Source organism: Alligator mississippiensis, chromosome 4 (genome assembly GCF_030867095.1).
Source record: "Alligator mississippiensis isolate rAllMis1 chromosome 4, rAllMis1, whole genome shotgun sequence".
In the NCBI taxonomy this organism is placed as follows: domain Eukaryota; kingdom Metazoa; phylum Chordata; order Crocodylia; family Alligatoridae; genus Alligator; species Alligator mississippiensis.
Window position 1 is genome coordinate 215326210 of NC_081827.1, and position 21313 is coordinate 215347522.

Genomic DNA, 21313 nt, shown 5'->3' on the forward strand with positions numbered 1-21313 from the left:
GTGGTTAGTACCTGGGCAACACTCAACAATTAGGAGGAGACTGTTGGAACTGGATATAAAAGTTGCTCCTGTGACTAATAGGCAGGATGGAGAATGCCAGTCATTTGTTATACAATCATCCTCCTATTTGAGAGACTGAATGACTTGTTTCAGTGGAATCATGAAGGTTTTATTAAATAGAACATTCTCCTTTTGACATTCCTTTTCAGGTCATGATACTCTAATTCAATTAATGATCCCACTTAGAGCTGGTCATAGAATTTGATGCAAGCATTCTATTGAAAATCAGCCCTTTTTAAATAAATGGCCTTTTGTTAACAAATTTATTTGCTGTTCATAATTTGTATACTTTGTTCGAACAATCATCAGCCTATGAAAAGCTTGTGAAGTGTCCAGGATTTTCTTTATATCCCATCTGCTACTTGAGTTGGATGTTGGGTATTGTTTCTGTTCCAGCATGAATATTTGTTTCATGAAACAGTCACACTTGAACATGAATGAATGTGACTATTTGTATGTGAACAAGCACATTTGTACAAATACAGTATTTTCATGTAACATTCAACAAATAAAGCCTATGCTTTATACAAATGCTGAAGAACAGCAAATAAAAGATGATTATTTTGTTTAGGTATATATTCACAGGTTCTTTCTCTGCAATTATTTCAGGCCTATTCCTGTTCATTATACACAGCAAAAATATAAAACAGAGTTGTCTCATACCCCAAATGTACACTACCCCAAATATTCTGAAGTGGGTTTTTTTATTCATAGAAGGCTTCTTCTGAATGTAGGAGTCACAGAAAAAGTGCACCTTCCTTTTTATAAAGAGTAACTGAATCTCTCCTATGTTACTGGAAGAAAATGTTTCTTTATTAATTGTCAAGCTAAATAAAATGACTGGATGATATATTAGCCTACAAAGGAACAACATGCCATGTCACCGTGTACTTATTTTCACCATGTTGGAGCATTGGTGCAAAAATTACAGTTTTGCACCTTTCTTTTTAGGAATTTTAAAATTAAATTAAAAAATTTGGAGGAACACTTGCTCATATAAAAAGCATAAAAAATTAACAATGTGTTATACAATTTACCATGTGTTATGTATAACTTAGGTTATGTAGAACCAAGCCTTAAAGAAAAAAAGTTAATTAAATATAGTATAGCTTGGGCCACTCATATATCTGGGTGGTTCACAATATTCTTAACTTGTAGTCAGCTGAAAAAAGGATGATCTGCACAGCTGATTACTATACCTTTTACTTCAAAGGGTGCTGCATTTTCACCCAGCTGGATCACAGCAGCAGTCCCATGAAAATGACTGGAGAAGCACTGCCCTTTGAAATAAAAGCCACAGCAAACAGAGGGGGCGGCTCTATTTCCACACGGCTGTTTACTATGACCTTATATGCTCCTCAGCTGGTTTTACAAGTGCTTATTGAGGACTATGTGATCCAACCCCCACCCCAAACTATCCAGGTTTTACTGTACAGATAAAGAGTTAAAAATGTAAGCATCTTATACAAATTTTCAAGGCTAAAGGGTCGATAGTTAATATTTATTATAGTGACTAGAACTTGGCAGTAGTAGAAAGATTTGCTTACATATTTGCCAATTTTTATAGTGATTGGATTCAGCATTTACTCTGTGGTATCTTATTTTCCTTTAATGTTTCTTGTGAATAGATTTCTTTGGCATAAATGTTAGGAAATAGTTGTTTTTTCAAGCAAAGCCCTTGTTTCACAAGAAAATAAAAATATTTTCTGGCAAAATATTTGTGCCAGAAATGTTCACATTCTATTTAAATAGCTTCAGTCATCTAGTTACCTGAAATGTATGATACTTTCTGCTATGTAACAAAGAGAAAACTGTAGGTAATAAATTCTCAAAAACAGATGAAGCAAACATAAAAAATCAGGGTGGCTGCTTTCATTTTGAATTTTTTTTCTCTTATTTTTCTTTGATTTCTGATGTCTTTTCACAGTCTCTATTTAAGAAATTGAAAATCCAAAACACTGCATTACAGGTACCTAAGTTGGGACCTGGATATGAAAGAGCACAGTGAACCAATGATGCAGTGGTAGACAATGATTCAACTCCTTTGAAGTCTAGTGAAGATCTAGTCCTATGCTTCACTGATTTGTTGGTACAATTGTCATTGTGTCATTCTAGGTTAGTGGTGCTCAACTCTTTGGCCCCATGAGCCAGATGCACTCATCTGCGGGCTGGATCAGACCCGCTCCCCAGGTCTTCACGGCCCCCGCATCCAGTCTTGAATTCTGGGATCGGGCCCCAAGGCTCTGTGCCACTTCTGCCTGGCTCTGCACAGCAGGATCAGGTCCTGTGCTGGATCCCTGGGGAGACCCATACTCTGGATGATACGGTGCTGGGGTTTGGATCTGGCCCATGGACTAGAGGGTTAAGCACCCCAATTCTAGGTAACTTACCGTGCTACCCTGCATTGTTCCCAAGCATATCTGATTTTATTTCTGCACTAGTAAAAAAGTTTAAAACTGCATCATTTTGTACTAGTCCAAATACATGGTGACCAGAAAGCATTTCTGTGTGATGGTTGTTCTCATCCCTGTGTGAAATGAGCTTTGGTTCATACAGAACACCATATCATAGAAACCATGAAAACTGCTCCTGCTTAACACATGTTAAATTGATACTGCAGCTTGGCAACTGGCAAGTAACCGACTACAAAATGTGCAGCCTGTGTTAGTGAAATACTGATCATGTATATTTTCACCTCCCTCCCTAGTATGCAGTGTACACAGTTGTGCTCTCTCTTGCTGGATATAAAGGTACCTATTTTATTGCATATAAGAGAAACAAGCAGGTTTATTGGGACATGAACAACTCAGTTAAAACAGTAGATTTAGCCCCAGAATGACTGCTTTCAAGATGCTGTACCTCAAGAAACAGTGGTGTTGATAATTTTATACATGACTAGAAAGGGGTAATCAAAGACTGACATATTAAGATAATTCTTTTAATCTGCTTGCTCAAGTTTGAGCTAAATGTAGAACTTTTTAAAAGCCATTTGTAAGAGGCGCATACATTAACCTTATTATTCTTTAATAGCATTTGCCTGTATACTCCTATACAACACTTTGAAAATTTACCCTATAAGGACATTTTTACTTGTGCTCTGGGAGGTGTGGGGGTGGGGGGGCATTTTAATTAGTGAGCCAAATTAATTAAAAGCACCTGGTCATCAGATGTATCAGCATCTCCACGCTGAAAAAATGGCAGTGGGGCGCTTTGAACTAAAGCTCATTTGAGCTTTAGTTCAAAGTACCTCGCTGGTTCAACACTCTTGTTTTAAAAACCTGCAGTAAAAGAACCTAACACTATTTGAGGGGAAAAAAACAACATTCATTCATGTATAAACTCAAAAGTGAGTGGACATATAGATAAATTATAGTACAAAATACTATGCCAGATAAATGTTAACTGAATCAGAAGAGTCCCAAGACTGTCAAAGCATCTTATGGAAGCCAGGAACACATTTCTTAGTTAAGGATGCCATGGGTGCTTCTTTCCTGGGCTCATCAGAAACTGGTTGTTTATAAAGAAGGCATTTCAGCTTTCACAGTTTAAAGACAAAGGTTAGTGCTGGCATAACTGGTACAATTTCAATGTATCCTAGCAAGGTTGGAGTTGGCTCCAATATGTGTATGTGTGCGTTTGGTTTTTTTTGTACTTGAACAAATAAGTTCAGCATTTGTATATCAATAACTTTTTAACCTATTCTTACTCTTAATATTATGAGCAGCGGTAAAGAGTGGAGAGGGGAAGGGGGTGGGGGGGCGGGAAAGAAAGTCAGGCTCCTTAAACTTTGTCTGTAGGTTTTTTTCAGTGAAATATTTAGAGGCCTCCTTCCATTCAGGAACTGAAGGATCTTATATTTTTCATTCCATGTCTGAAGGCAGTTTAAAAGTTGAGATATGGTTTAATTTATGTTTAAGCACAACTTCTTCTTTGGAATATATATTATGTCTTATCCACTGAAAGCACTATGTCATGACAGACAAGCAGGAAAGACTGAAGTATGTAAGATAAGGCTTCCAGTTTATATGCTGTTAGAAGAAATGATAGCATCAGTTTTAAGAATAAAAATACTAAAAGAGAACTACAAAGTTTTACACATGTAAACTTTGGTAAAAGATTTGTTTCTATAGAAGAAGAAAATTTTGCCTCAGTTATTGGGGGAACAGGGACTTTCCCATAGCTTGTTGGTCCCCCTTGGCCAGTTTGTAGATGGCCGCCAGGTCCCCTCTCAGCCTTCTCTTATGAAGGCTGAACAGGTTCAGGTCCTGTAGCCTCTGTTCGTAGGGCCTGCCCTGCTGTCCCTGGATCATGCAAGTGGCCCTCCTCTGGACCCGCTCGATGTTGTCCACATCCCTCCTGAAGTGCAGCGCCCAGAACTGGACGCAGTACTCCAACTGCGGCCTGACCAGTGTCACATAAAGGGGGAGGATCACCTCCTTGGACCTATTCATGATGCATCTGTGGATGCATGACAAAGTACAATTGGCCTTCCTGACCGCGTCCCCACATTGGGAGCCCATGTTCATTTTGGAATTGATGACAAAATCAGTTGAGCTATCATTTTACTCTTAATTTAGCTAAATTGGGCATATTCCTAAATTGTGCGTACAAAAAAAAGTCCATAGAGAAACTAAATATAACTAAATATTGTCTACATTTCACACAATCTCTTTGTTTCTTTCCTTTTCCAAGAAAATTATATGTCTAAATCCTGCTCTTCAGATGTAAAAAGTTGTCAACTGAACCATAACATTGGTAACATATAGCGCAAGAGAATTTGAATCTGTATATTGAGTGTTATTAATGCGAGGAAGACTGTTGTGTTACTTCAAAAAATGGGCTGTTTAAAGAAAAAATGTTTGCAGGTCCCAAATTCTTTAGTATGAAATATTAGAATTCAGTTGAGGTGGGAACTCAAATTCATTTTCATCAGGGAAATGTCTGTTGGCTAACAACATTGGTTAAAATTCTTTTTTTCCCCATATTCCCTGCCATATCTGTCACAAGGGCACCACAATCATGATCTAGATGCTTGTAGATTACTTAAATTTATGGCCTGTGGTCCAAACCTGGCCTGCAGAGCGGTGTTGCCTGGCCAATAGGGCTCTGAAAAGGGCTGGGAATTCAGAGGTGGGATGAGCAGAAGTGGGCCCTGCTGCCGAAATCTGTGGTAAGGAACCTTTTTGGGGGCATGTTGTCAGTGGGAGGCAAGTAATAGATGCATTAACCCCCTCATGGCTGCCACAGCTGCTTGTCCTGCCACTCCACCCAGATGCAGCTTGCCAGGAGCCCTATGGTCCACAAACAACCTAGGGAGGCTAGGTGAGTTTGACACCTCTGCTGTAAGCTGGTTTTTAGTCCTGTGTGCAACCTCATTCATTTCAATAGGGGTCTGTGCAGACAGAGCCTATCTCAGGGTTATGGTTTTGGGCATAAGTTTTAGGAGCAGGGTTACTGGAACTACATCAGTGATTTTAACCAGCATGCCTTGCGATCCTTTCAAGGGTGTTGAGGGGTGCTCCACAATGTTAATGCTGTTAGGTTTGCAAACATGATTCACAAGATAAATCTAGAGATTTCAAATAGAAATCCATAGTTCTGGTCCTTTTCCATTCTTTGCAACAGAAATACTGTTCTGTTATTTTCCTGTAGTCAAAAAAGTGTCAATTTACATCTTCACTGACTGGCTTTCTTGCATGCATACCAGCCTCTGGCTTCTTTTACTATTCATTCCATTCAGGACGAGCACAGACCTACTGCAGATGTTTCCTCAGCCTGATGAAGGGTATTTGTACCCAAAAGCTTGCAAATAAGAATGTTTTCAATTATTTTAGTTGGTCTAATAAAAAATATCAGTTTGATCCAAAGAACCTTGTCAGCCCATGTCCTTAGACCAATATGACTACAACCTATACCCCTGAAAGCTAAAAGCTGGCATTTTCTGAGGGGTGCCTCAAGTCTAAATTGGTTTAGAACCACTGTGCTACATTTTAAAGCTTGTTTTCTTTTACAGATCTGAAAGTATCAGCAAACTTTTCTCTTCCTTCTTGGACCTGGGTGCTAACCTTAAGTGATCACTGATTTTCAAGAGAGTTGACCTGAGAGGGAAGGTAGGAAATGAATAGTTTTACATTACATAATGGTAGTGTGATTGGATTCAATTAAATATATTCTAGTTATCATCCCTAATCTAATTCTTGGCTGTGATTTAATGTTACTCTTCCAAAAGATTCTTAACATTACTTTAGGCTAACAAATCTAGATATCATAGATTAGTTTATCTATTATCAGCTTGTGTAACTTACTTGGATAAAATAAAAAAACCCCTCATATAGTAAGTTAATCAGCCTGTCATTAATTACATAGGTTCTATTTGGAACAGAATTGGGCACATGTGAATGAAATGTGAACCTTCCCATGATCTCAGCTTTCATCTACTTCCCAGTGAAACATTTTACTTAGCTGAGAAGTGAATTATGTTACTTGACATTAAATGTAGGTCACGTTGGTGGCTATCTTATGGCTGGAAATTCTACAGCTCACTTCTTACTGACAGTTGACATATGAGATAATAATGTGTGGTCAAAAAATATATATTGATCAGGTCTTGAAAGTGTTGCAATCATATGAATTCAGAACCTCATGATAAGACAATTTCCCAGGTGATAACTAGCTGTCTTGGCAACATATTGCAGTTACATACCTTAGCAGCAAGTGAAAAAATTATGATGGTGAGGAATACTATTGGATTTCAACCCATAAAGTTTTCTATTTAAAGAACAGATCCTTTAATATTTGTGAATTTTCTACTAGATTTAACCAGGTGATAAGGGAAGGAGGGACTTATTAGGCACTACAAGTTATAACACCATGGTTGCTTGTATACTGATATCTACCATTGTAAAGGTGACAATGGTAGATATCATTGATATCTGATGGCCTTCAAGGCAAAAGAACTTTTGAGGTTTCATTGGAAGAGTAAAAAGCGCTTGTGGAATAAGTGTCCTGGGTTAGTTCATACAGTACCTCTTGCTGTGCCAGCTCTACATGGGATATTCTGTGATGCCATGAGAAGAGTTGCCATTTGGTCTATGATTACGTAGATCCAGTGGCTACAAATGCCAGTTCTTATGCAGAGGTGTGAAGGCCTTGTAGCCTCTATACCTGTAGAGGTCAGAACAAAGAGGCTGTCGATTCAATGTATGCTATCTATGGAGGATGAATATGTTTCCCCTCCCCCCACAGTTCTTGGGGATGTGAGGGGCAAATGTTATTTATGATTAATTAATAGGGGGAGTACTTTTGTGATACAGTGATACCAGGTAAAATCCATATATTTCTGGAGTGTTCAATATTAGTCTCTTTCTTTAAAATACATATTCTATGGGTATTTTGGTGACAATCAGTCTTCGTGTCTGTCATTTATTTATACTTATCTCATTTATTTATACTTACATTTATATTAAGAAAAGTTCTTTCAGTAGAAATGACTGCTAGTAAGAGTTCTCCAGTTTACAAATGTCTCATGTAAATACATTATTGATGTTGTATTGAATTCTTCAAGTGTCTTTGCATAAAGCTTGGATTTATGTCTTTAATGTACTTATTATAGGAAAGTCCTTTGAGATATTGGGATTGATATTTCAGCTATGACATTTATTGTAAACCAAGATGACAGTTAACACTACTTGAATAAATTAAAGAACTGAAAGTATGTTTTCAGTATGCTTTTAACAGATCTGATTAAGTACATAGCTCTGATGTGGTGAAGTAGTCCTAATAATACATTAATGTGATACTGTGAACACTAATTCAATAAGAATCAATAAATGCTATGTACACTCCCCTGTTTTACATTGATGCAATATTACCTTGAGGTGAGTGAGAATTTTATCTGACTTTAGATTACAGGATGGTGCCTTGTTGATCAATGTATTCAGTGTAATAGGTTTTTTTTCTTGCTTTGTGGAGGTGAAAAAGCAATGCCATGAGGCATTTTGTTATAACCTAATTTAAACAATTATCATTTTATGATGAGTTTTACCACTTTTCAGGGGTAGATTTGGGGAGGATTGCAGTGTTGTGCACACCCTGCTGCCACTTCTCCCAGCTGAACCTGTGCTCCTGTCCTGCTCCAGTCATAGGTAGGGACCTACTGAAATTGAGGAGGCAGGCGGCTGATTTTGCAGGCTGATCAAAGAGCTGCCTGACACTTTTGCAGGCTCATTGTGGTGGGTCACCCCATGCCTCTGACTAAGGGGCCCTGGTGGCCCCACCCCTTGCTGCTGATTGGTTGAGAGGGCTGCCCATCATGGACCCCACTCCTCACCACTGATTGGCAGACAGGCAGGGCTGTGCAATGGGCAGCCCTCAGCCAATCAATGGCTGCCATCTTGGCTGCTCCCTTTTGGGCTGAGCCATGAGGATCATGGCTCCCACTGGGTAGCCAGGATTTTATCATTAGTAAGGGTGTGTTTTTTGTGTGGATTTCATGGACAATGCCCGATTTCTCAATTTCCATGAAATCACTAACTGAGTAGGTCCCTAGTCATAGGCTGTGGCTATGCAGAGTGCCAAGCTTGGGAGCAGACAGTAGCACTGGCATGCAGATTCATCCTTCCAGTGCCTGGTTCCTGTCTGCCTCTCCCCTGAAAGTGTCCCCGGCTGACAAAAGTAGGTGCTGGGAGGAGGAACCTGCACACTCCTGCTACTATTTCTGGCCCTGTGCTACAGGAAATGACTGTGTGGGAAAGTGGGCTTGGCTGATGATAGTGGTGGTTGTCTCAGCTCCCCGGCATCCCTCATCAATCTTAAGGCTCCAATTATGCCTCTATCCCCTCCATGGTTTGAGGGCCAGTGTGCTGCACCTTTCTTTAGTAAAGTCTGGATCTGCCCATGCCACTCCCTTATTCCCATATAATTTATGTCTTTTGGGAAAGAACTAACTTAAGAACCATAAAAAAGAGGGAGAGAGAGCATGCTTCTGCAACCTCTCACCTTGTTGGTAACAGAAATATGTATTGAAAACCTAAGAAAGAAAAATTGCTGTTTACAGAACTGGTTATGTCATCCCACAAAAGAAAGGCTAATTGAACAACCTAGTACATGGATGGACATAGGGACAGTGGTGTGAAAGAGCAATGCATTTTAAGGCCAGAAAAAACTGTTGTGAACACCTTGTCAAACCTTCCTTTTAATCCTTTTGCCAGCTTTATTTGTAAACTCGCTTTTGTTACACTGTACAAAAGTTGCCAGATTGGTAAATTCATGACTGCACTTGATTTTCTGTAAACAAAGAAAAAGCAAACAGATGCACGGAAACAAAAGATGTACGTTGCTATTTTAATTGCTGATCAGAATAAAATGGATATATTGAGTATTTCAAAGGAAGGACAAAGTTAGCAGGCAGTGGATGAGAGGAATGAAAATGGGCAATTTGGTTTAGCGCAACATTCTGATAATACCAACACTTAGCAATTGCCTGGCACTGAAGAGTCCACATCCATGGTATATGGTGGTCTCAACATATTTTGTAAACTTGCTGAGGCCTGCCTTTTGATTATCATTTTGGTGGGGGGGGGAGGTATTTTTCATCCGTCAATACCTTCCACACACTTTTTTTTTTAATTTTTAGTTTTTATTTAAAACGTAGAGTGAATGAAAAAAGTACCTCTTACTTGGCAAATCTGTTCTTCAGAGTCATGTCTACTAACTGATCAATATTTTCTAGATGTTGTTTCCCTGTTGTTAGCCATTAGCTCTTCAGAGCTATGGGGGAGAGAGAGATGAATTCTAAACCAGCCACAAAGTATATCATAATTAGAATGGCAGTTTTTCTGTCCTACAGGGTACTCTGTACTTCAGAAAGAGTGTGAGAATCAAAGACCTAGTGCCATCCTCCAGTGTTCGCTTGGCATCAGTGCAAGGGTATTTCTACAGCATGGAGAAATGTGGACTGTGTGACCATACCGTTGTGCCTTGGAAGTGAGATCTGGAGAGTAGGTGGGTGGATGAGTAGGATGACCCAGAGAGACCAAGAATAATACTTGAGTACTCTCCAATGAATGCAAACATTATGCTAAACCGTAACTTGATGTAGTTTCACTGGAGTCCCTGGACCTATATTACTCTATGTTAACCCTTGGTTGGAAAAACTGGTTTTTCCATGATTTGTATAGCTGCAGTTCGGCTATGTTGGGGGTCTTTTTTATAGGTCAAGGATGCCTCATGATCAGCAATTATATTCAAGACATTTTAAAGCATTATCATTATTTCCGTTTTGCTATAATATGTTATATGGGGAAGGAGACAGGGAAGGGAAGAACCTTGTCACCTAATACAGTGAGTAGCAGATTGGGACAGTTATCCATGAGTAGCTAAATCATGTGATTTGGCCATCCATAAAGCAAATATAGTCCCAGTTGTCAAGCTGCGCATTATTCTTACAAGTGGATGAAAATGAGGGACCTGCAGTTGTATCTGTCTAAAGGCATTTCTTTACTTTCTGTGAACTGCTGGGCTGCCATGTCCTATTTGGTGTACTTTTCTCTCCTTTAGACTGATCCAATTTGTTTTGTCCTCAATTTTGTCTAAATTAAAATGCCACTGCCATCATTAGCCTGCAACTGAGAGTCAAAACTAACAGCATGTCATTTATTTCCAATTAAAGTAAATATTATTTTGGGTAATGTCCATCTGTTTTGAAATAGAGATCCAATAGCACAGAATAGCACCAATCTAGTCATCTGGCAGACCTGCCTACAGAAGTTATTGAGTACCCCCTGGGACTGTGCCCACAAGTCTTCTGTTCTGCTTTCAAGGCAGCAGGCAATAGTTGAGTGTGGCTCTGAAGCATGTACATTTGAGCTGCACATGAGATCCTGGATGCTGCTTTTGCTGCACCAGTGAGTGGGCTGCTTTGGTTATTTTCATTACGGAAAATCTACGTGCTAGCACTGATGCACAATAGGACAAACAGAATAGTGTTTTTATGAAGTGAAAATGAAAATACTCTTAGAGGCGGGAGGGCTGGTATAAAAAAAACCTTAATTTAAATATGTACACATGCTGCCTCCAACTATGGATTGATGGTATTTAGAGGTAAATGCTGATGAGAATCGCCTCTTCCCCTGCCCCCCTCCTCCTTCTGCCCCCAGACAGCACTTGGGTGAAATACCATGTCCAGTTGTTGGCTTGTATATGGACAAAGTAAGCCTTTTTTCATTGCTGGGCCTTGTGAGTTGTACATTGGGTGTTGCTGCTTGGTGAATCTGGCATCAGTATATTCAAGGGCCATTGCAATCACAGCTTGGCTTCCAGCGCACTTTTGATTCTAAAAATCCAAAGGTGCAATCACCTACCCTGGAAATCTTCAAGAGGAGACTAGACAGTCACCTTGCTGAAGTCATCTGACCCCCAGTGATCTTTCCTACTTGCAGGGGGCTGGACCCAATGATCTTCTTCTTTCTGGCCTTACAATCTATGAATTTGTTTTTATACATAAGGAAGGTACATAAAAGCATAAACTTGGTTTGGCTTTACTGCTCTGCCAAGAGTTCTCTTTCCCTTTTGAGAAAATGTAATTATTTTTGCTCCACCCCCTTAGACACCATTCCCCAGTGATTGACAGCTCAGAGGTGATGCCCCACATATCACTTAATCTACATCTAGCTTCCCTATTGTCCCTATAGGGTCAATATAAAATCAGACCTTTTTTTCTTTTCAAGGAGTACTTCTGTTGGTCCTCAGGCAATGGGATTGTTCTATACCTGACCATAGAATTGTCAGCAGAGAGGGAACCGTTAAGCTTTTTCAGTAGTTTTGTAGCAGTGGGCTGGGCACATTAGCCTGAAATATCACCTCCGACGCTGCTCTCTAAATTTAATCATCTTTAGGTTTCAGAATCAGCACCCCCTGTACTCTTGGATCACTTTTTACTTCTACATTTATTTTCTGAGCCATAAGAGCTAGAGGGAAAAAGTTAAATGAAAGCTTAAATTGGATTATTAATTCCTGGAAACAAACTGATTACATTGCTATGGAATCAAATGCATACAGTTCTGATCATGTCACGAGCAAGCACAGGATGCAGCAACAATGGCTCATTGTTGCCCTCATCCCTCATCTTCATAATTGCAAAGCTGCATTTATTTGTTGGTTGAATTTGTGCAACTCCACTGAATTTCTGCAACCCAGAAAAAGGGCCCTGTTGCACATTAATTTTAGTTGGCTCCTGGAGCTCTTAACTCCTGGATTGTCCACCCATTAACACCTAAAACTAGTTTTAAACACACTTAAGACAGCTTAAAGTTGTAGCATCCCAGGGAAGGTTTCTCTGATCCTTGTTACCCAGTTTGTGTTTTATTAATTCACAGCCACTTTCCACAGATGCGCTGCACAAGTTGCAGCCCTCCAGTACCCCAGGATGCAGTGTCCCCTCCCCCATTCTCCTGTTTGGTGTGGACAAATTTTCCACCCTCTGAACTCTACTGCCCCTGGGGTGGTTTTGGCACCAAGCCAACTACCTCTTCTCAACCTGGGGGTGTGATCTTCTCAACTTTAGGGGTGCAACCCTGTACACACAGCCTGCAGAGCACATGCCAGCTAGCCAGGAGTGGGGTCTAGGACGGATGTGGGGCGGGGGGGAGGTAGGGGGTTGGATGAGGTCCCCCTGAGCTGGGGTCTTTTTCCCAGGGCTGGGGCAGTAGCTCCCCTGAAAAGACTTTCCCTCACTGCTCCCACCTCCCAGCCCTCCTGGGAAGCATGACCAGCACCTCCTACACCCCAGTCCCAAATTTCAGTTTATTAAAACATAACACCTTCTTTAATTGACTTCATCTTTATTACCTATTAAATTCCCCTTTTTTTTTTTTTTACTTTTTATTTTATCCCTCAGTGGCTAACTTCTTTCATTTCATCAACCCTTCCTCCACCCCCATTTCCCTTTCCACTTTCCATTTAATTACCCACCACCATCACATTAACTCTCCAACTCACACATTCATGTCCCTGTCCCCCCCCCCTCCGCCAACTATTTCTCACCCCCACACCTAAAGCAGGAATAGAAGCCTGTCACGGATCACTAACTCTCTAGTGGCAACTCACAGCTGCAGCTTCTAGTCTAGCCTCTGCTTGTCAGCCCTCTTGTGGCAAGTCACAGCTGCACATGGGGGGTGAGGAGGGGGGGGGGCAGTCAGAGAAGGTTTTTGGAGCAGTCACACCTTCAGGCCAAATTTAAGCTAGCACTGACACTAATCAACATTTGAGCTCTCAAAGTGCAACATGCAGCAAGGCCCTAATAAACTAGAGGAAGAAGGCATCAAAGGCAAAATCCCGCTTGAAAGACATGATAGACGCTTAATCACTTTTCACAAAGGGCATGTCCAGATGAGCATGGCTGTGTGGTACCGCAAACTCATCTGCAGCACTGCATACCACCCACTGAAGTGCTGTCTGCACACTGCCCATGTGTGCACTACTCCATTTTTTCCCATGGATTTTTTTGACCCCTGGACATCCAGGGGTCAAAAAAAAACCTGCGGGGGGAAAAAAAACCTTGCACGGACAGGCAGCATGTGCAACTGAAAACCAGAGCCAGGCTGCCTGGAGCCATACTGTGGCTGCCAGTCAGGCTCCTCCTGGCAGGATCACTGCAGCTGCAGACCTGGGAGGTCTCCAGAACCCCAGGTAAGGCTGCTGGGGCCAGCACAGTGCTGGTCTCAGCCTCCCCTACCACCCCTGAGGTAACTTACGACATGCCAAAGCACACTGGCACAGGTATTCCCTGGGGACAAGTAGCAGTGGTGCCAGGTGCACCGCTACTACTTGTCCCCAGGGAACCAAACATCTGCGCTCATCAGGACATGCTGAAAAAGAGTAGGGCTGGGCTTCTAATGGGTTGGCTTGACCCAAGAATTAGCTACCTCTGAACTACCCATGTCAAATATACATGCCCTTTTTAGGTAGTCACCATATCTAGCCAAGTTAGTCCATTAAGATAGGGTCCTTCCTCCTCCAACCTCTCTTCCCCACCCAGAAAATGTATGGTTTGCTTTCAACCTATTCTGAAAATGGAAGTTACTTTTGAACAGAGTGGTAGTAGTTCACAAATGGCAAAAAAAGTTCTTTTTCTCAGAATACATTTTCCTGTGTAAAAACTTGGCTAGAAGATGTATGCAAGTGGTGAATAAAGCTGTTATGAATGGTTTCTTAACACTCAGTTCTTTAAGTCTTTACATTTCTTTTGCATGGTTAATACCAGCCATTCTCCTTGTTAAGTACTTTAAACTCTTGTCATAAAATGAGAAATGGTTTATGTGTATTTAAATATACACACAAAGGGTAAAATAACTGTTATCCTAATTTTTTTTTTAATAGTCTCCATCATAAGAATTAATCTTTAACATGAAAATTCCACTATATGCCAAGATATTATTGAATGTTGGTTCCGTTTTTTATTGTGGAAAAATGTTTTAATTTCCAACTTGCGTTCATATTGCACATATTTAAAAATCTTTTTGCCACATAAAATCTCCTTTTATGTTAAAGATGCATATTTTTGGCCAGCAATAAATTAACTATAACAGTGCATTGCTGTAATGTTTTCTTTATTTAAATTAAATTATGTGCACAGGCAGAAATAACATGTCCTAGAATTCCTAACACTCCCATTATGTAGCCCGAGCTGCAAAGTTAAGTAACTTAATAACCTATATTTTCAAACTGATGATACTTTGGCTTCTAAATTCAGTAATGATTCTATTTGTTCTAGGCTAGTCAGAAGTCCAATCTTACTTGGGAATTAGCCATGTGCTCCTCACATAATGTTGCATTAAATACATGAAACAAAGCACTGGCAAAGTTGAATGAATTCAAAAGGAAAGAGATTAACATTAAACATTTAGTTGAAATTCTTTTTTAATAGAATTTGATACTTATTTTAAGCCAAGTTTAAAAAGGTCATACATTTTTAAGATCTTTCTATACATCACGCCATTCAGAATGTCCCAAAGAATTATTTTTACCTCAAGTAATGTCATAGAAATCATAGAAAAGTAGGGCTGTAAAGGACCTCCAAAGGGTATCAAGTCCAACTTAGGTATGTGAAAGGTTAAACAATTAATTGATTAAACTAGCATAGTGATAACCAGTTAGTATACCGGTTATACTTCAGCTTGGGGCTAGCACAGTCTGGCAGGGAAGGGGGGAAGGGAAGCTATACAGTGCCCCAGCAAGGCGGGGTGGGGGCGGGGTGGGGGGGGGAGGGGATGGGAGAGGAGGACTAGTATGTGTGGCCTAAATGGCCTAAGAGGAAAACAGTGAGTACCTAATGACTTCTCAATTAAGCAATTAGCTGATTGTTCACAGGTGCTTCCTCCCTCCCAGTGCAAGGCTATACCTGAGCTGTGTTGCTTGGCTGGGCTTGCCTCCTTTTTTTCCCCAGTCAAAGGCTTCAGGAGCTGTGTGTGGCTCCCAGCAGCAGCTTTGTCTGAGCTGCTGTGTTTATTGGTTAATTGTTTAACTGATATAATTAGATGAGGTTAACTAAATAGTTTTTAAAACAATATTTACATCCCTAGTCCAACCACTGCTACAGGTGGGATCATCCCTATCCAAGCCATCCAATACAATCCATAACCTAGACTCTTTGTGAGATTACAGTCAGCCCTGTCCAGTAGGATTTTCATATTTGTCTTTTGTTTTTATGTGTTTTTTGTTATTCTTATGCACTTTAAGTTTAAACATTATTATCAAGCTGAGAAGCACATTAAGTTATTTTTGTAAATGCAAAATGTAGAGGCAAAGCAAGATCACAGCAGAGATGCTACTAAACATAGAGAAGAAAAAAAAAAGGTCTCTCCTGACCCCAGACTTTAAAGAAAGATTTCCTATTTTATAAATACAGAATTGCAAATCTGATTTGTTATATAATAACTGCAAAAACCTGAAAACTGGCAAAGGCATCAGTTCTATGGTACTTACCATATAAAAAACAGCACTGAGTAGAATATGTGGAAGGTCCCCAAACTGTAATCAATAACTGATTAAAATGATGATCCTTAATGGTATTAGTTTCAAGTGCATAATCTGAAATTAGAGGACATTTATTGATGATTATAATATCCTCTTAAAAGAAAGATTGCTTATACATGCTAACAAGAAAATCAATGTTTGTTGCCTACCACAATAAAAGGACAATGATTTATTCTAAAAAAATCTCTCAGTTGGGTACCTAGGTAACCCATACTGTGCTGTGTTAGGAGTGTAGATTCCATTTCATGGAGCTGGATTCCAGGACACTGAGTGAAAGAAGCAGATGGGAATAACAGGACAGAATGGTACAAAGGAAAAAAAAAAAAAGAGAAAAACTCACAATAACCATATTCAATACATGTGTAACTAGCATGAGCCAATTTACTTACAGTTGGACAGAATCATAAACAAGGCCGTGTATTACAGGTTAGAGAACATTTTATCTTAAAATTATGATATAGTTGGATTATTATATTGTTATATATTTTAGTGCTCATAAATGCTCTTAGATGGATATCAATGGAGAACAAAATCCTCTATTGGTGTGAGTCTCACTTCTGGCCTTGCCCCTTTATATAGGTAAAATCACTGGAGTGCAATGAGGTGACCCTCATAGTCCTCATATGTCACTTGCCATAATTTTCGTCCTACAGCTATCACAGCACATAGCTTTAAAGCTGTCCTCTTAAAATTCCTTCACAAGCCATAATACAAGAGGTATGTTGTGGCAGGGCTGATAGTGGAAAAGGCTGTTGTAATTTTTCTGAGCCACCTAGGCTAGGTAATTTCCATAGGGGATAAAGCAGGGTGGAGGGCTCTCTATACCTTTCTTGGAAAAAGCTTTGAATTAGGAGGCTGCAAAGGTAAGCATAGAACAGAATCCCAATGTATGTGGCTATAGATTTTATATATACATACACGCATAGTATGGCACAGGCAGCAGTTGTTTGATTCCCTTGCTGCTCTGATAATGTCTTTAAACCTGATTTGGCTTGGTTTAATTATTCCAGGGATTAAAAAGGAGTTGTGATTCTTTAACGGTGGATTAGGATCTGGACCTATGTATCTTAAAGGACCATATGTATTGCAGAACTCAAGCACAATGGGAACTAATGCAAACTGGTATATAATCATGTGCAGAAAGAAAATTGTGCTTATAAAGTATTATCATTTTTACCTTATCCGGTAAGGGCATACAGCTAGTGAAGGGCAGGATTACCTGATTTAGTGAAATCTTAATCCTATCAATTCAATTCCAAATCAGTTCACCACAGCCACAAGTAGGTATGCTTCTTTTGAGGTGAAAGCATGGCTCTTCTTAATTTAGAAGAAGCTGGTTCTGGCTGTTGTGTGCTTGTAAATTGCATACTGTTAGAACACAGCCTGAAGTTGTGGCAACTGTCATGTTATTAAACACAGAACAGTGCTCTGTGTAGACAGAGGTTGAATGGTTTAGCATTGTCACCTATTTGCAGTTTACCCGTACTAAACAGTATGATGTACCAACCCTGTCTATAGTATCTTGACTTCTCAAGGTTGCTTTACAGCGCAGTGTGAACGTTTTCATTATGAACAAGTCCTTCTCAGAACTTCCCTTCCCTCTGAAGTAACTGGTTTTCCCAATGTGCTTTGGCTAGGTTTAAGGTATCTTTAGGGGACCTTTTTGGGAGAAAGAGGCTACTAATGGGGTGTGAAACTCAAAAAGCTTGGATTAGCAATTCAGAATGGGGGTGAGAGAGCAAGCAGGGAAAAATCTTTTTTTCAGCTTTTATGCTGGAGTGCACTGTCCCATGTTGCCTTCAGGAACAAAACAGTAAACTAAGACTTGTTTCTAGGACTAGATTTTTTAACTGGTTGTACTATTGAGTTTGCAGTGTGAGGTAATATGGATTATCACTTTGGCTGTTTATTCACTTACATCTTTGGATGAAGAGGTTGCCATATCTCAGGTACAGTTAATGCCAATCTTTTACACATGGGCTTTTTATAGACCATTTTATCACCATGATTTTTTATTTAACCCATCTAAATCTTAGTCTTTTTCCTCTCCACATATGGAATAAAAAGAAGTACAATACTAAGTTGCTCCTATAAGAAGACATGCTATCCAAATTCCTTAAAAATACGGTGCAGACAGTTTAAGATCTTAGCCACTGTCTCAAGAGTGATGAAGCCTTTCCAATTTTTGTAGCTTAAAGATGGAGGAAAGGAATTATAACTTAATCTTTTTTAAAACAGAATTGCTTTGGAAATGAAAGCTGGACTAGAAAATACTAATGCAATTCCTTAAATACAAACAAACATATAGTTTTAAATCCTATAGAAGTAATGGACACTAATGAGCTTCTCTTCCTAAAGTAACCTCAATGTAATGGTTTTAACATAGAAACTGGACAGAATATAGTATCAGAAGCATCACACATGAATAGCTTTTCAAACCATAACACTAATCCTTTTGTTCTCTAGAGGCTAGTCTGTAGCCCTTGTGTGCTGGAAGGGGTTAGGCAAAGGGCCAGGTAGCAGTGGGAGCTATGGGAGGAATTCGAGTTGATTAAGATGAGAATTCCTTTCCAAGGATGGCAAATACACATGTATATGGCAGCTATACTCTTGTAGTATGCGTTGCTTCTGTCTCTCTGCTGCTGTGGCTGTGGCTCCTTTCCAGAAACTAGCCAGTTAAGAGAGCACTGGAAGGGAGCAGATACTCTGCTTCTCAGCCATAAAATGTCTGCTGCTACTGCTGTGGCCCGAAAGCAGGGGTGCCAGGGAGAGGCTCTTAGGGCAAGACTGTGGCTTGACACAATATCTTCATATGTCCTTCTGAAAAAAGAGGCAAAGTCAGAACTCATCTCAATGTCTTATTCATGCACTGCTTTTTAAAGGGTCTAGATCAGAGGTTGGCTTCTTTTTCTCTTTCCTCTCTCTGGTATTTTTTTTTACTATGGCTCCTTTCACCAGAGAAGTTCTAAACTACTTTGATCTCTTCACATGGACGAGAAGCTATTTAAATGAACAATCAAAGTAACAGACCTCTAAGAGACCTATTCTAATATTGGTTCTCAGATTGACTGACAAACTTCATTGCCTATTCTTGTACAGTCCCACAGGAGACTGTCATTAAACTGCACCTGGGTATGATGATTCATTATGAAGTTTTGGTTTTATACTGTTATAATTGTGCCAAAAATACTATACATTAATACTTTCTTTCTTTCTGTTTTTCAACACAGGCAGTTGGTGTGTTTGACTACTTGTTTAGTGATTGATTTATTTTATAGGGGGCTTATCTATAGGAACCTTATGTGATGCACTGTGTTGTTTAGAAATTTGAGTTGCATCCTTAATTTAACCCATCAGCCCCAACTGAGACTCGCCTATTCCCTTAATTGTGCTTAATCATCCACAAAAAGGGTTTAGAAAAATGAATTCTTTTTTTTTTTTTTAAGAGGTCTTGATGGGTCACCGTATTTGGGCTTTGGTGGACTGGAAGTGCAAGTATGTATGCTGCAGAGATGAGGGCTCTTCATTGAAAAGCCCTAAAAGTCCTCTCCTTCAATAACATGAAGACTGTTTGTTCAAACACCCCATTTTGTCTCATCTGCAGCATGTTAATCTGAACAATGGAAAATCTCTAAGGTAACCATAGTGTTGCCTCTTAATACTTTCTGTACCTGGTTACAAGCTGAAAGGCAGTGAAAACTTAGGAAGGACTATTACATGCTTTCTTCATTGGTGTTCTCAAAGTTTCTGGCTGCTGCATTCTGGAGCAGGTGATGTTGTCCAGTAGACTCAAGACTTATCAACATCTACTTTTGGACTATAATTGTCCATTTCAAGAAGTTAATTCAGCACCATGGAGAATATACAATACTTTAAAAGCCAAGCTAATTCTGACACAGTTGATTATGGAGTAGGTAGTGTGATGCTCATAATTAGCGATTTGCTATACTCTAATAGAGAAAAACAAATACTAATTTAATATCTGGATTTTTGGTACCACCAGCTGAGTAAGCACATTGTGAGTGTTCAAAATATCATCCCTCCTACCTGTGAGTTGGCAGGCAAACAGACAATGAAAAGACATTGTCGCATTTAAAGGTAACATTGGAATATGAGATACCATAGTTGAGAGAAGGTGTCATACTCCTTTGTTCTCCTTTCAATCACAATGCAGCTGAATGCTCTTTAAATAACATGTTTCTTTTTCATTCCATTTCCACCTCTTCTGTGAAAATGGTTCCAAGTGGATTGCTCTGAATTAGTCTTTGCTTAACTTCATTGCTGGAAACAGCAATTACATGTGAACAAACTAGGATTCTGCTTTGCTAATTCACTGGCAAGCGCTAGATAATTAAAGGAACACAAAATGCTTTTTAACATGGGGCTTTTAGTTTTTTGGAACTACTTGCTTGCTGCTCTAAGTTAGTTCTAATGGTTTTGCACTCCTTTTGGAAATAAGAATAAAAAAAAAGGCCCTGGGCAGGTGCTCTTTCTCTTGACGCTGATTGTTCGTATGGAAATTGCACCCTTTCCCTTAGGAAGAAAGGAAGTGAAAAGCCTGAGGCAGGATTTACCATTTAAAAACCATAACTAAAAACAGTTTAGATCTAGTGGCAAAGTCTGAGTGAAAGCAGGAGTGGACTGAATAAGGTGTTGGAAGGAGGTGGGGGCAGGGAATAGAATGAAGAGCTAGCAAACTACAATAGTAGGAACAATAACAAGGGATATGAGTGAAGAGAGAATTGAAGGAGAAAAATAGTTTGGGGAAGCAAAGAACTATCTTCAATTAAAAAGAAGCAAAAGTGGGTAGAAACAGAAGATATAGGAAGAAGAGGGAAGGGAATGAGAGAATACTATAAAAAGTAAAAGAGGGAGAAGATGAGGGTCATTAGGAGATGAAAGGGACCAGAGCGAGAAAATGGAAGAGAAAGGAAGAACTGGTTTTCAGAGTCATTTTTCTTCTAAGAATAAGCTTGTCTCTGTTACATGTGATAAACTGTGCATCACTCAGAGGGAAGTGTGACAGGCTTTTAGAGAGAAGCATGAATTTCATCTCCTATAGGGAATGTTGGATAACTGTAGGCAAAAATGTTATATTTCCTTACTTTCAAAGCTTTTTCAATGCATCTATGTAACTGTTTTCTTCTATGACCCATAAGCAAGCCTTTTTTTTCTGGGACCTTTTCTTGCAAGAATTTCAGGAACATGGGCTGCTCGGTTG

General features: G+C 39.6%; 1 protein-coding gene and 1 long non-coding RNA gene across 6 annotated transcripts in view; one reads left to right on the plus strand and one right to left on the minus strand.

Moving 5' to 3' along the window:
* Window positions 1-21313, minus strand: part of B3GALT1 (beta-1,3-galactosyltransferase 1) — a 403400-nt gene that overhangs the window by 100175 nt on the left and 281912 nt on the right. For 3 of the 5 annotated variants that reach the window (XM_059727311.1, XM_059727315.1, XM_059727314.1), the window contains one exon: window positions 16042-16146. The exons of 1 other annotated variant lie outside the window; for it this stretch is intronic. The gene's annotated coding sequence lies outside the window, so the exon portion shown is untranslated. Of the gene's footprint in view, window positions 1-7086; window positions 7225-16041; window positions 16147-21313 lie in introns of all 5 variants that reach the window. One more of the 5 variants, XM_059727313.1, reaches the window with a different exon arrangement.
* The window catches only part of LOC132250401 (uncharacterized), a 175023-nt gene that overhangs the window by 8611 nt on the left and 145099 nt on the right, over window positions 1-21313 (plus strand). The window contains exon 2 of the long non-coding RNA XR_009462111.1: window positions 6074-6170. This is a non-coding gene — a long non-coding RNA (uncharacterized LOC132250401). The remainder of the gene's footprint in view (window positions 1-6073; window positions 6171-21313) is intronic.